The sequence below is a fragment of the Alosa alosa genome, chromosome 2 (genome assembly GCF_017589495.1).
Source record: "Alosa alosa isolate M-15738 ecotype Scorff River chromosome 2, AALO_Geno_1.1, whole genome shotgun sequence".
NCBI classification, from domain to species: domain Eukaryota; kingdom Metazoa; phylum Chordata; class Actinopteri; order Clupeiformes; family Clupeidae; genus Alosa; species Alosa alosa.
This window is the reverse complement of record NC_063190.1, coordinates 17,198,648-17,212,483: the sequence shown is the minus strand read 5'-3', so window position 1 is coordinate 17,212,483 and position 13,836 is coordinate 17,198,648. Positions and strand designations below refer to the sequence as shown.

The window sequence follows — 13,836 nt, the reverse complement described above, 5'->3', positions numbered from 1 at the left end:
TGTTTTCACACTGAAGACCACGGAAATTGGAATGTTTAAACAACGTAAACATAAAGTTTTCCACAGAATTTCCTGCCATTCCATAGACTGTCTGTCCCCTTTTTGAAAACTCAAAACTGGCCAAAGTTGGATCTCTCCTTTTTTACATGCTCAACATTCAGCTTTGACCTAGAATTTAAGCCATTTCGAAGCCCCTCGCTGACTTCCTGTCTTCTCTCTCCTCACTACAGAATATTGTCTTTGTGATTGAAATGTGAATATTTAATACATATGAATTATTCAACTGACTGTAAACAACTTCAGAACACATTTGTCCTCCATTCTTGGTTGTCGTATTCTTGTAGAGGACATTTCTTGCAGATTTACATCCAGGAAGATGTAATGCCCCATGTGAGGGTTCTAAATGGTATGGCAGGTGCGGGGTAAAGGACCTGGCAGAGCCTATACTACACAGCCAAATCAACAGTGTTAAGTTAACTCTTTAAAGGTGCCATGTGTAACGTCCGCCAAAAAATCAATTCATACTCCACATTCCATAAAAGATGTTTTTTTCTATTAAGATTGGTGTTAATTGGTCTCCTCTTCCAAAAAATAACTTAACTGGTGATATTTTCTCACCAAGACTATAACACCGACACTTTCGCCAAAACTCTGCTTGTGTTTAAATATTTTTTTTTTAATCCAAGCTTTTTAATTCATATATTGCACTCACCTCTTCAAGAGCTGATTGTTTGGACAAGAAAATCTGTTAGAGGCTCCCCACTGAGGTGCCGTTATCAAATAAATTCATGTATGTTTTTTTGAAGATGACAGGCCGGCAGGGTGTCTGAGAACAATTATTCTCGAAAATTAGGACCAGGCTAAAAGAGGACCTGCTTAGCATTTAGAAAACCTTTTTTGGCACTCACCCTCATTACACCACCAGCTGTTTATCATAGATTGGGTGAGTCTGTGTTATGGCATAGTGATGATGAGATAACATTGAACATATATATGTCAACAGACTTCAGTTTTGAAGTGTAAAGGATAAGGCCACACACCTACCAGGACTGTGGCCTTTCAGTTGCATCAACCCTCGAGTAATTTAATGTATAGATGCATTGATAAATCTTGCTAATTATAAACATGTACAAACATTGTGTTTGTACAAACAGTATTGCTGTGAGTTGTCCTGTTCACTTTCACAGTATTGCTGTGAAAGTTGTCCTGTTCTCATGCCTTTAACCTTATCACTTAAAACATTCATTTTAATGTACAGTAAACATGTACATATTTTACATTCAATTTTGTTACCTTTATGTTTTGTTTACCTTTTTCAGTGGTGCATTTAAGCTGAAGCACCTTGAAGCAGATTGCTGACCCATTGCTGTCAGAGGCCATATAAGTGTGTGTGTGTGTGTGTGTCTGTGTGTGTTTGTGTGGTCCTCTGTTGGAAGCCTTGAAATAGAGAGAGAGAAAAGACGGAGCCACATGGAAGGATGAACTTCTGCTCCATTAACACAATCGGCAGGTTAGCGCTCTCTCCCTGCCAATTGATTAATTTAATCCTTAGCGCCACCGTTCATTATGCAGGCCTTCTTCACGCCTCTGATATGCAGCGGTTTAAAAAACAGATGGTCAACAAAACCAATTAACCTTTCCCCCCCTTCTCCTTCAGTCCCCCCACACACCTCTCACAGATTCCTCTGTGCACCAAGCCCAGGCACTGCCCTCCACTGAAATTATGGGTATTTACTGGGCTGTTGAGTATTCGATGCATTGCCCATCACAGGGAGATAATGTCACCCAGGAGCAGGACACATCTGTCTGCCGGGCAGGACGTGGGGAAAGGCTGGGCCTGGTGTGATAATGCAGCTGTATGTATTTCCTTTCTTTATCCGCCTCAAATCATTCGTCCCCCACCCCCCCTTTTACAACTAACAGAGGAATGTGGTATAGATCAGTGTGTGGTGTGTCTCTGAGGGAGAGATAGAGAGCGAGCGAGAGAGAGAATGAGAGTGAGAGAGAGCGAGAAAGGCTGGGAAGGGAGAGGCTTTACTGTAACAATCTCTGTGCATTACAGAGGATGATGAAAAGAACTGTGATACTAATGGAATGGCACCTGACAGAAGCTGATAAAGGACTTGCCAGGAAGCTATCAGGCTGCGACAAAGAACGAGCATAATCAGGCAGATTCATCTGTTTGATATGTGAAGAAACGTGGGGGGAAATGTGAGACTGGCTTTCACATTGATTTCATACCGCATGGAAAATAGACATGTTTGTGACTCCTGCCTGAACCAGATGCTAAGCCAGAGGCTCTGTAAGCAAAGCTGGCAGCCATGGTCTGAAGTAAAGTATTGCTAGAATACCCCCACCCCTTTCTCTCTCTCTCTCTCTGTGCTGGTTAGCCATTTTGTTACAGTGACAGATGAATGTGTGAGCTGCTACCTGTTTCACTCACCGGGGTGGTGTTGTATCTCTGGCCTGCACAAAGGAGCGTGTTATCAGTCATCAACAGACACATCTGCTCGGCCGGCGGGAGAGATTCAGGGGGGTAGCCACGGGAAGATGTAACAGCTCAGTTAGCAGGCGTCACGCCGCTCTTGACCTTGGGCTGTTCCCATGTTTAAGATCTGAGTGTGTGACATATGCGCTGTTCAGGATACTTTATACGTCTGTGCTGATTCAGAGCTGAACTGACACTCATCAGTTGAAGACAAAATAACCCAAACTACTTTTTATCTTCCGCCAAGTAGGTTATGTTTTCAGTGCAGTTAGTTTGTTGTAAGCAGGATTATGCACAAACTACTTTCATGGAACTTGGAGGCAAAGTGTTGCATGGGCCAAGGAAGAACGTGTTTGGGAGTGCATTTGACACATGGGCCAAGGAAGAACGTGTTGGGGAGTGCATTTGACACACATGGGCCAAGGAAGAATGTGTTTGAGAGTGCATTTGACACACTGTCTGGATCCAGGTATCCTTAATGGAGGCTGAGCAGCCTCTTATTTATGTGTACCCTCAATAAATCAAACACAAAGTCTTACTTTTGCTATAACCCCTTATTTTTTGTGATTATGCTTTTTATGATTATTATGCAATAATAAAAAAAACATATCATACTCTAAATTGTACCCAATACATTTGTGTCCACCAGCCACACAATGTGTTGGACTTCTTAGTAGAGAACCAGCATGGAATCCCTAATTGTAATTTAGTCAAACCAGGTGAGAAACGCAGTAGTAGTAGCCCATTACTGCCTGGACTCAGAGCTGAGATGCATATTTGAACAGGTACAGTCAAATCCTCTTGACACCAGAGAGAGGGAATCTACATGATTGGAAAATAGCTGTGATCTGCACTTCAGTCAGTAAAGTTTGGCTGAAGCTCTGTAAGTACCTCTGGATCCCTGTTGGGATTTCATGGTAAGAATGAACTAGATTTGACCAGGGCCACAACCAATCACAATGAGCCATACCGTCCAGTCAGAGCTGAAGGTGGTCAATGAGATCCCGAGGGCATCGTCTGCTGGAAATCCTCCCGTCTGGACTCATATTTCTGGACTCGCTTCTGTTTTTTTTGCTTGCTGTTGATAGAATGGAGGTTAATTGTATTAGTCACCAGTGTTATTTATATGGTCTATTTTCTCAAAGTGCACAGCAGACAAAGGTTATCTGGTTGTGGACTCCTTTCCTAGTGTGATAACATTCATTCAGCCCCTGCCAAGTTGAGAAAATCTTCTAAAGGAAGTCAAGGATTGAAGTGAAGTGAAGTGTATCAATATCAAAGCTTAGAGTGATATTTAATTCAATATCATTGTGATCTGTACTGAGACAAACATGAATAAATCAGGCAAGCGACAATTAACCTAAAATGAATGCCTCTCTTACAGGAAAGTCATGCAATTTGGATGGACGTGGATACCGAGTACCTAATCACAGGGAACTTTCTTAATTCTGTGGTTATGGAGAACATTATGCGTATGAGAACATTATGTGACTCTTCAGGGAATTTACCTAATATTCATTTGATCACCACATTCCTTCTCTCTATATGACTTCATGTCTTTCATCTGAATTCAAATGATTCAAGTGATGTTTTGTTGCGGTATCTTTGTCCTCACACAGTTTTACCGTTATTTTAAGACAAATGTGTTTTTAACAACAATGATATCTTGTCTGTATGTTGTCACCATGTCTACATAGGACACTTTCTACTGTATGGTCAAAAATATGCTCTCAAAATCCCATTGCATGGCCTTAAGTCCTCTCTAAGTCCCTCTTATTATGACCGCCGTGCAGCGAAGCGGTTTAGTCAGATTTTTTTCTTTTTTTTTCTTATTCGCATGTCCAAATTTCCGTCAAGGATTCCCAGGACACTGTAAGACCGGGGTACACGAAACTTGGTGGGCATGTAACCCCACATGGACAGCATGGAACCATCGTTTTTCGTTTTGATCTGTAGCCCCCCCGCTGGACTGGACCCCCGAAAGGAGGGTAGGGCAGACACAGTTTTCTGTGAATATCTTGAGAACCGTTAGGGGCCTAGGATGACCAATTTTTTGCGTATGTTTGCCTCCAGGGGTCATGTAAACCCATTCCATATGCACACATGTGCATAAACAGATACACACGCACACACATACATTCACAGTAATCCCTAATGTGATGACACATACTCACACAGTAGACATATTTACGCATGCATGCACATGCACACATACAGGCACATGCACATGCACGCACACACACCCACCCACCCACACACACATAAACATAAACATGTACACACACACATGCACACAATTCAAGAATTTCTCAGAATTATGAACAGGCAAGATTGGGGTGGGGTTGTATAAAATGTATTTTACATGTGAAATCTATGAACTAATTATGTTTTGGTACTTGTTGTCTAGCAGATACCAGTGAGAATTGAGTGTGCATAATGCAATTCAGTGAGACAGTTAGAATCATATATGCCTTTCAGCGTGACTTATTTTTGTGGAAAACATGTGCTGGACTGGGCGGCGGTCATATTTTGTACCGCTCTGCGGTACATCTAGTTATTATACAATGAATATGCTGAATGTGATAAAGATATGCTGAAATAAAATGATTACTACTGAATCCTGGTTTGGGTTAATAATAATAATCTATTTTTCAGAAGTGCAATCAAATGCATCTTTTACAGGCCAACCTCAGGATCCCTCCCGAAAACTATTTTTCTAGCAGATAATCTAAGCGCTCTTGCTCACTTTCACTCAAAGCGCCCCTGAATTTCCCCGATGAGAGAAGATGACCCTTTTATCGCTGGTCAAGGATTTGTCCCCACAGTTTTCCCTGTCCCCTCGGCGTCCCGCGACGTACTCGGCAGATGAGAGAGAGTCCGCGAGAGAGGGGGGTTGTAATGACCGTGCTCTTATCTCCGCCCTGCCCCAGCGCTGTGTCGTGCCACCCTGCCTCGCTGTGGCATGGCGCCTCCCCTTGCCTCGCCTTCTGGCCTCGGTGATCGAGGGAAATTTATGGCCGCTGTCATGTCGGCGTCGTGCTCCTGGGGGTCGTGCTGCACGGTGACCTTCAACGCCCGCGGCTGGAGCCTGGAAGTGCCCACGGACGCACCTTTAAGTTAGCCTCCAGCCACTCAAGGGAAGATAACATACTCTCGCACAGCACTGGGTTTTGTCTCCAAACGTAAGGAAAGAAGGGTGGATAAAATATACATGTCCCTCTATGTGCATCTATTAAAGAACATGAAAGGCTGCACATCTCTATCAATTTGCTCAAGCCTGGTTGTGGAGGGAATTTAACAATGTCCCACATCCTTACTAACTTAACAGGTTTGGAGCGTGTGAAGTTCTTGTGACCTGTGGAGGAAACAGCAGAGGGGAGAGGCTTAGTGAGAGAGGGGCCAGAGACCTGTTGGAAAATCTTCCCAATTATGACCTGGAAATCTGCCAAGAAGATTTATGGTGGTCAGTAGGTCTTGCAGCTTTGCAGCCAAACAATCCCATCCATCCCTCCACATCTTAACATGATGTCAGTTTGTTAGAGATGTCAGACCTCTGAGAGCTTGACCTAACAGGACATCTAAAATTGGTATTTTCTTTAAAAATACACCCTTGCTATATTGTTACAGATGAAGAGTTTGGATCCAAAACACTATATCTCCATTTTAAAAAACATTAATAAATCATGTTAATGCAATACAATTGCATTTTTGCTGTTTTGACTGAGTAAAGATAAATCAAATTACAGTTGCAATGAAATTACCTGGAAAAAAAAATGTGTTGAAATGGAGTATATAGCGTTTTGGAACTAAACTCTTCAGATATTCCCTTGCGGTGAATGGAATCCAAGAATCACTAGGGTAACACATAACAACCACAAAATTGACTCATTAATAATTTTTGTCTGATTTGGCTCTCTCAGGGTGAATATGTCTGATGCGTATCCACATAGAGTTGCAATTTCTATTTGCCAAACACCAAAATGACATCACATTACCTAATCCACGTCCCTGGCGGCATCTCAGAATTGTAACTGCTCCTTGTGGAACCTGCATTACCTTAATGAGAGGATTGCACAGCTGGTGGTAGATTACCCTTCCCATTTGACAGTGCCCTACGTCCGGGCACAAAAGACGCATTTTGTTGTCACTGCATACAACAACACTGGGAGGCTTTGTGGCGAAGGGGTCTCCCCTCCATCAGAGTCTACAAAAGAGCAGACACAATGTGCTTTAATGGGACAGAGGGGGGAAAAATTGAGCCAAGATTGCACCCGGTTCCCCCTGTGTAAAACACGTTCTATTATAGCAAGTGTTGAGCAGAACAAAGGGGAGGTGAGAGAGGCACTGGAGTAGGTTCACTCTGGACCCTGAGGTAATTTAATACTGAGCCTGAATCAGACGCACTAGATCAATGGGTACACAAGGGAACAGGAGACAGGGACATTTTTCCAAGAGACCGAATAGTTTTACGCCCTCTCTCTTTCTGTCTTTCTCTCTCTCTGCATTCCGACACACACACACACACACACAAACATACGCACCCGCCTGCACACACACAAAAACACTCAGAGACATGCACACATGCACAAGTGTGCACAGATAAACACATACACAAAGGCACATACAATAATGCAGACACACACACACACAAACACAAGCATGCAGACACATACACACACACAAAGGCATATACAAGCATGCAGACACATACACACAAATACAAGTGTAACTTTTGCCACTTCGCATTATGCTGCGCAATAATTCCCTGGTGGGCCCTAGATGGGTGCACGAGACAAATGTTAAAAAACAACAACATGAGACAAATGTTAAAAAACAGAAAACTGTCAACCGGTAAATGAAGAAGAAGTAGCACTATGTCTGATGGGAGACGGAAAGAAAGATTGAGAAGAATTAAAACGGACAACTTGGAAATTATTGTAGATAGCCTTCTTGGAACTACAGACACTTGGATACTTAAACACGAACATTGGAAAACAATATAAAGATCCTCCCCCACAAAGCTTCTTTGGTGAGTCGCAAGTCACAGCTGAACGTAAACAGATTTGCGTGTTTTATGTAATCAGAGCCAATTATTTAGTACATCTTAATTTTACCCAAAAACAGATGATCACCCTTTGAAAAGAAAGAAGAAAGAAGACTTTTCCCTTGTATTTTGTACATGGTACTGGAATCATGGTGAGCAAGCCTTGAACACTTGAAACCTAAGCTAGCCCAGCTAAAATTGTATCGGTAATTCCGATTTGATTGCTAAACATTTAAAACCAGTCAGGACACCCGATCTATAGATCAACCAGTTTATTTAATGTATGAATTTGAGACAATTTAATCTAATAATGTGCTTGTTAAGCTCCGGTTGCCTTCTGGATTTCCCCCATCGTCCTGGATTTGGATTCATCATCACCATCTACATCAACTTGCACTTCCTTTTGGACTGCCTGTTACTTGTCATCCCCTTACTCTTGTGATTGCGGTAGGATCTGGACATTGCACTTTGCACAAGTTGGACTGAATCATTCCCCCTTTTCATTTATTTTCTTTTCTTTATTATTTTCTTGAGTGCACTCACATTTTATTTTGGGTTGGATTTTATTTTGTTTCATTTATAGTATATAATAATATTGGATAATAAATATAAGATAAGATATTAGGTAATATAATATAAGGTTAGGATAATATATTAATAGTATTTTTTAAAAGAAAAAATACAACTAAACTTAGATATTAAATAGAATAAAGATATAAAATAGTATATGGATATATAAAGACAATACATAGAATATTAGAATAGAACATATAAAATAGCATAATAGAATAGTAAACAGATACAACATAATACATCTCTTTTAATACTGATATTGAAATAACTTAAACTGAATTAAATGACTTTGAACTGTGAAATAAACTATATATTTTTATTATAAACTTTATCCACGAGTGTGTGTGTTGTCTTTGGGGTGAGTACTAAAATCTCTCCCTCTGCTGTAGAGTCCGGTTCAAGCTGTGAGAACGAAAACTGGCTCCAGGCTGACTTCAGAACAGCAGGAAAAGCTGAAACAATAAAAGCTGCCATCTAAAGACACTGATTATTGTTTATTTACAGTGTAATCACTTTATTACAGTAAAGTTTGTGTCATGCAATTGACTTAACTAACAAAAGACATTACTGTTACATGTTTTTGATACATCTTGTTGTACTGCACAGAGAATCAACACAACATTATTCCTGACCAAATACAATGCTGCTCAAAAGGGTAATTAAGAAATTTCCATTCCACTACGGACGTGTTGACTGCATGGTTCTTGCATGGTTTGGACCTTTGCTTTGGGTCAATGTCCTCTTTTTGAGGAAAGTGCCTTCAGTCATGTGCCGTCCACAGGGTGTGGCATGGCACTGCAAACTAGAATGACAGACTCTATTTTCAAGATTCCTCTTAGATTCCTGCACAATTGTCCCATTTTACTACCACCAAATCATCCCCTGCCCATCACATCTCCTACACCATGCTTGACAGACAGAGTCAAATACTCCTCTAGCATCTGGTCAGCGTCTCAGGAACATTCCTTGTTGTGATTGTATACACCTTTGATTTGTTTGTCCATAACACCTTTTTTCCTGGTCTTCCTCGGTCTTGTTTTGCCAATCTTAATCTTCTCTTTTTATTGTCCAGTATGAGGGTTTTTCTTTACAACTCTGTCTACAAAGCCAGCATCCTAAAGTCACCACTTCTGTTGGTGTTGACACTGGTGCTTTGTGGGTACGAACAAAACCACTTTAGGACCTCTGAGGCATCTATTTCTTAAACTAGACACTCTAATGTTTTTGTTTTTGTCTTCTTGCTTTTGTGCACTGAGGCCTCTCACTCCTTTTAAAATCTATTGAATAGGAACTTTAGAATAGAAAGCTCTTGCTCTTGTATGAAGAGGGTACTACACATTTAAGCTCTTGTATGAAGAGGGTACTACAAATTTAAGCTCTTGTATGAAGAGGGTAGCACACAGCATTGTATAAGATCTTCAGTGACTTGGCCATTTATTGCAAGGAATAGTCTTCATTTCTCAGAACAAAAATAGATTGACACCTTTCAGAAAGACAATTCTTTGTTTCTGGCCCTTTTGAAACCTTTACTTGAACCCACAATACTCCAGATAGTCAACTCATCTGGCCAGTAGCATTGCTGCTTTAATCAGGAAGCAGTTTTTTTGTTAGCTGTGTTAACATAACTGCAAAAGGGTTTTCGGTAACATTTTACAGTAAGGGTACATGAATTATCATGAATTCATGCATGGATTCATGATTTACATATTACTTCATTCCTTAATATCTCATGAATCATCAGGAATTTACATCAGTTTATAGTCTGTCATTCATGACCTCATACATGAACAACACATCAACTAAAGCATTAAGTATGGTGAGCACATCATTATGATTTATGATTTATTAAGAATGATCATGATGATTTCTTTTTCTGCCAAAAATGTAGTCATCACTACTCAAATTCTGATTTGAACACAACTTGTGCAGTTCTCTAAACACATGCCATTGTTCACACTTTAGTTGAGGGAACACAAACAAGATGAACTCATGAGTAATAAATAACCTGACATACATGTAATCATGATGATCATGCTTAAGAAATCATAAATCATAATGATGGACCCATTCCTGATGATTCATAAGATATAGATATAAAGGAATGAAGTAATGCATAAATCATGAATTAATGAATGCATGAATTCATGTACCCTTACCGTAAACTGGGTTTTCTAATGATTAATTTTAAAATGCTAAACTCGGATAAGTGAATAGAATGTTACATTTTAACATATGTATGGTTGTTGAAAATGAGCCTCTGCGTACTTATATAGATATTGCTTTAAAAAAAAATCACCCATTTCCTTCTACAGTAATCATTTGCATCAATGATGCCTACACTGTATTTCTGATGGACTTGGTGTTGTTTTTAAAGGGCATGTCTGAGTGACCCTAAACTTTTAATCGGTGCCGAGTAAATGGGCACCATTTCATTTCCTTTTAGTTTGAATGGGAAGAAAATATCCTTTAAAGCAATTTCCAATTACCCTGCCTTTTCTGCTGTCTTTGAAATGACGAGAGTCAATCAATGACCGCGACTCAATCTGGCGCAATAGGTTATGGATTGGCTGACAATTTAAACATGGTGTTTAATTACCTACAGGCACAATTGCCTGAGGCAGGGGGTGCAGCCCCCCCACTGGTGAAGTTTCTGATTGTGGCCGGCGTGCTGAAGGAGACCTGCGGAGAGAAGGCTGGACGAGAGTCACCTTGAGGAAATGCCACTGGTGGGACCATGGAGCCTATTTACCTTTGCTTAGAAAGGGAATTAGCTCTTTTTCCTCGATCATTACATTGTGTTTGCCAAGACCTTATTTTTAGTTCAGCGGCCGACAGGCAGCTCAAGCAATGTGTGTTTAAGCAGTAGCATTCAGTGTTCATGCAGATTAGGATATACTGAAAATACAAAATGTTTCATCAACAATTTATCTATTTATGTAAAGGAGTCTTACGACCTCCTTTAAAGTAATAACTTAATGTTGACCTAAAGTTAAACATTATTCCAGACTACAGAAACAAAAAAGGAATTATCAATGTTTTTTTTTTTTTTTTTTACATCATGACATTTGTAAACTAATTATTTGACACTTAATGTTTCATATTGCAAGCAGTGGTGGTTAATAGAAACCCCTTTTGGGCATACAGTATGCTGTTTGTCTTATTGTCTTCCATTTAATCCTTTTTTATTATATTTCTTTTTAAAGATGTGCAGCCAATTAAAATCATGTGCCAGCACGTGCAGCAATGACATTTAAGAAACTATTTCTTCAACAAACACAACTTTATTGAAGACAAGTTGCAAATGATTTAGCTATTCTAATGTTTTCACATTTAAATACCTCACAAGGCATGCACATCTGTGAGATGACCTTCACTCGAGGCCTAATTAGATGGCCCCCCACTCACTGAAGTGTCGATCTGAAGGAGTTTAGCCAACTATTTGTTTGTTCAATGACCTTATAAAACTGATTTATCCCACAATATGAACCATATATAGTGACTCAGAGCTGTTATATGTATTTGCGATTTTAGACAATAACAATAGACAGATTGGACTCAACTCAAGGCAATTTTTAAATGCTACCACTGTCTAAGTCTGGGGTGCAATTCTAGAAACAAACACTTTAGTCTGCTGAACATGGTATGACACAGTCCTAGACCGCACATCATTCATACTAATAGCTCTGAATGAACAATTAACTTGTAGGTGTAAGAAAATATGTATGTTGTGTCTCAATATTTACTTATTATAGCGTCTGCTCACAAACTGTGACTGTCATTGGCTGCTTCCCTGAAAATTTAACATTGATAATCAACATCAGACTACGTTCCATTTCTGCTCTAAATTGTAATGTAAAACATAAATAAAACAAAATTGTGTACCACGCTGTGTTTCCTACAATCATCTTTCTGCAAGTTTACACCGCTGTGAGGGTAGGGTGAAATTAGTCAGTGAGCACTTCAGTGATTTTAGCAAAACGAGACTGTAGTCTAATCAATGAAAATTTGCAGGAGCGTGGTTATGGCAGCATCATGGCAGGGAATCATGCGTATAACGTATCATAGCAACAATATAATGCATCATAGCAACAGTTTCCACTTTGCATGTTTTTAACACTCACTACTTTGGATTACTCAGTTGTTCTAGGCCCCGGGGGCTGTGGTAGAGTAGTGGTTAATGAGATGGGCTAGTGTGCAGCCGTTGTGCCCTTGAGCAAGGCAACTTGGGGCACAGTCCCAAGTTGTTCCAGGGACAATGTAATCTCTTGTAATATAGTTGACAAATGCATCGTCTTCCATCGTCTTCTCTGTTTCCAGACCCTTGTCCTTTTCTGTGTGAAATAAGCCTGCTTTTAACCCTTAAAGGAGTACCGTCACACCGGTGTGACGGGAATGTTGAGAAATGAACATTCTAAAGAATATCTGGGTTCATTGAATTCAACATAGAATTTTAGAACCTTCAATTGTTGCGGAACTTAGAATGTTCAAAAACCTACACCTTTAAGAGTTAAATAGGCCAGTCAATAGAGTACCGAAGTCTGACGTACAGTAGCGTTTCCTTGGGAACAGCTCACTGGATCTAAACAAACCAGCAGCTATAGGAAATTACCATTAAAAATGGTTCAATGTTTTGTTCCTAGTTGTAATCATCAATTTGAAAGCCATATAATTTTCCAAAGAGGCCTAATCAAAGGAGGAGATGGATTTCTTTGATAAGGTACTACAAAAACGTTATTACAGTGCATGAAAAAGTACTGTTCTTCCTAGGCTTCTTCTACCTCTTCTTCTTCTTATTCCACTTACCACTTTTCCCGTACGCAATTTCTCTTGAACCGTTTAACTTAGAAACTTCGTTCAAACTTTGTAACGTAGGTCTTCAAATGGACCAGGTTGCAATGACTTTTCAACTTTGTAACTTTTCAACTTTTTAAACTATTAATTAAAAACTACTCAAAAAATCCCCATAGACTTAACATTGGCGATTGTGACACTCTCACTGCACGCAGTTGGATAACGCTACGACCAATCACAACAATTCATCAGTGTCAGTCATCAGTGTAGCTCGCCTTTGTCCCGCCTACACCGATTTGATTGGTCCCTCTCGCTCGAGAGATAGAAGAAATTTGGATCATTGCTCGTGGCCAGAGTATCTTGCGGGCACAATTCAAATTGTGCTCTCGCGAGAACTCTGGATTTCCAGGGTAGTACGGTATTACTCCTGTGAACATGACAGGTTATGGACATAACCATAGACTGTATATAGAACTGGACATAACAAATAAGTTCATTTTCCGCCTGTTACAAACGTTACGTTACAAAATGTCAACCTTACCCCAAGTTCTTCCAACTCTGTCGTCCCAGGAGGTAATGTGGGAACCGCTGTATTTCTCAGGCGAAAGAGCTTTTTGGGCGATTTCTTTCGACCTCCAGCAAAGTTCAGTAAAATGCAGACCGCAGAGACACGGTGATCAGCTTTCTGCAGATCTTCAACAGGTGTGTTCACATCCAACCCCAGCAACTCCAGCCACAACTTTAGCCTTTCTGGATCATTGAAAGAAAGTCTGTGACAACTTTTTTGCCACAAATTTTCCCGCAATTCGGAACTGCACAAAATCGCCCCATTTTTAGCTGTCTGTTGCAAAACACTTCAAGACAGCGATCTTCTGCTACTTCTGTGTATTCAATGAAATGCCAGTGGTTTGCTTGTAATTGGCAAGTGTACAGTGTAAGG

General features: G+C 40.2%; 1 long non-coding RNA gene across 1 annotated transcript in view; it reads left to right on the top strand.

The window, feature by feature from the left end:
- Positions 1-4,327, top strand: part of LOC125290981 — a 32,051-nt gene extending 27,724 nt beyond the window's left edge. Inside the window, exon 4 of the long non-coding RNA XR_007192901.1 lies at positions 3,873-4,327. This is a non-coding gene — a long non-coding RNA (uncharacterized LOC125290981). The remainder of the gene's footprint in view (positions 1-3,872) is intronic.
- Positions 4,328-13,836: the final 9,509 nt, after the last annotated feature.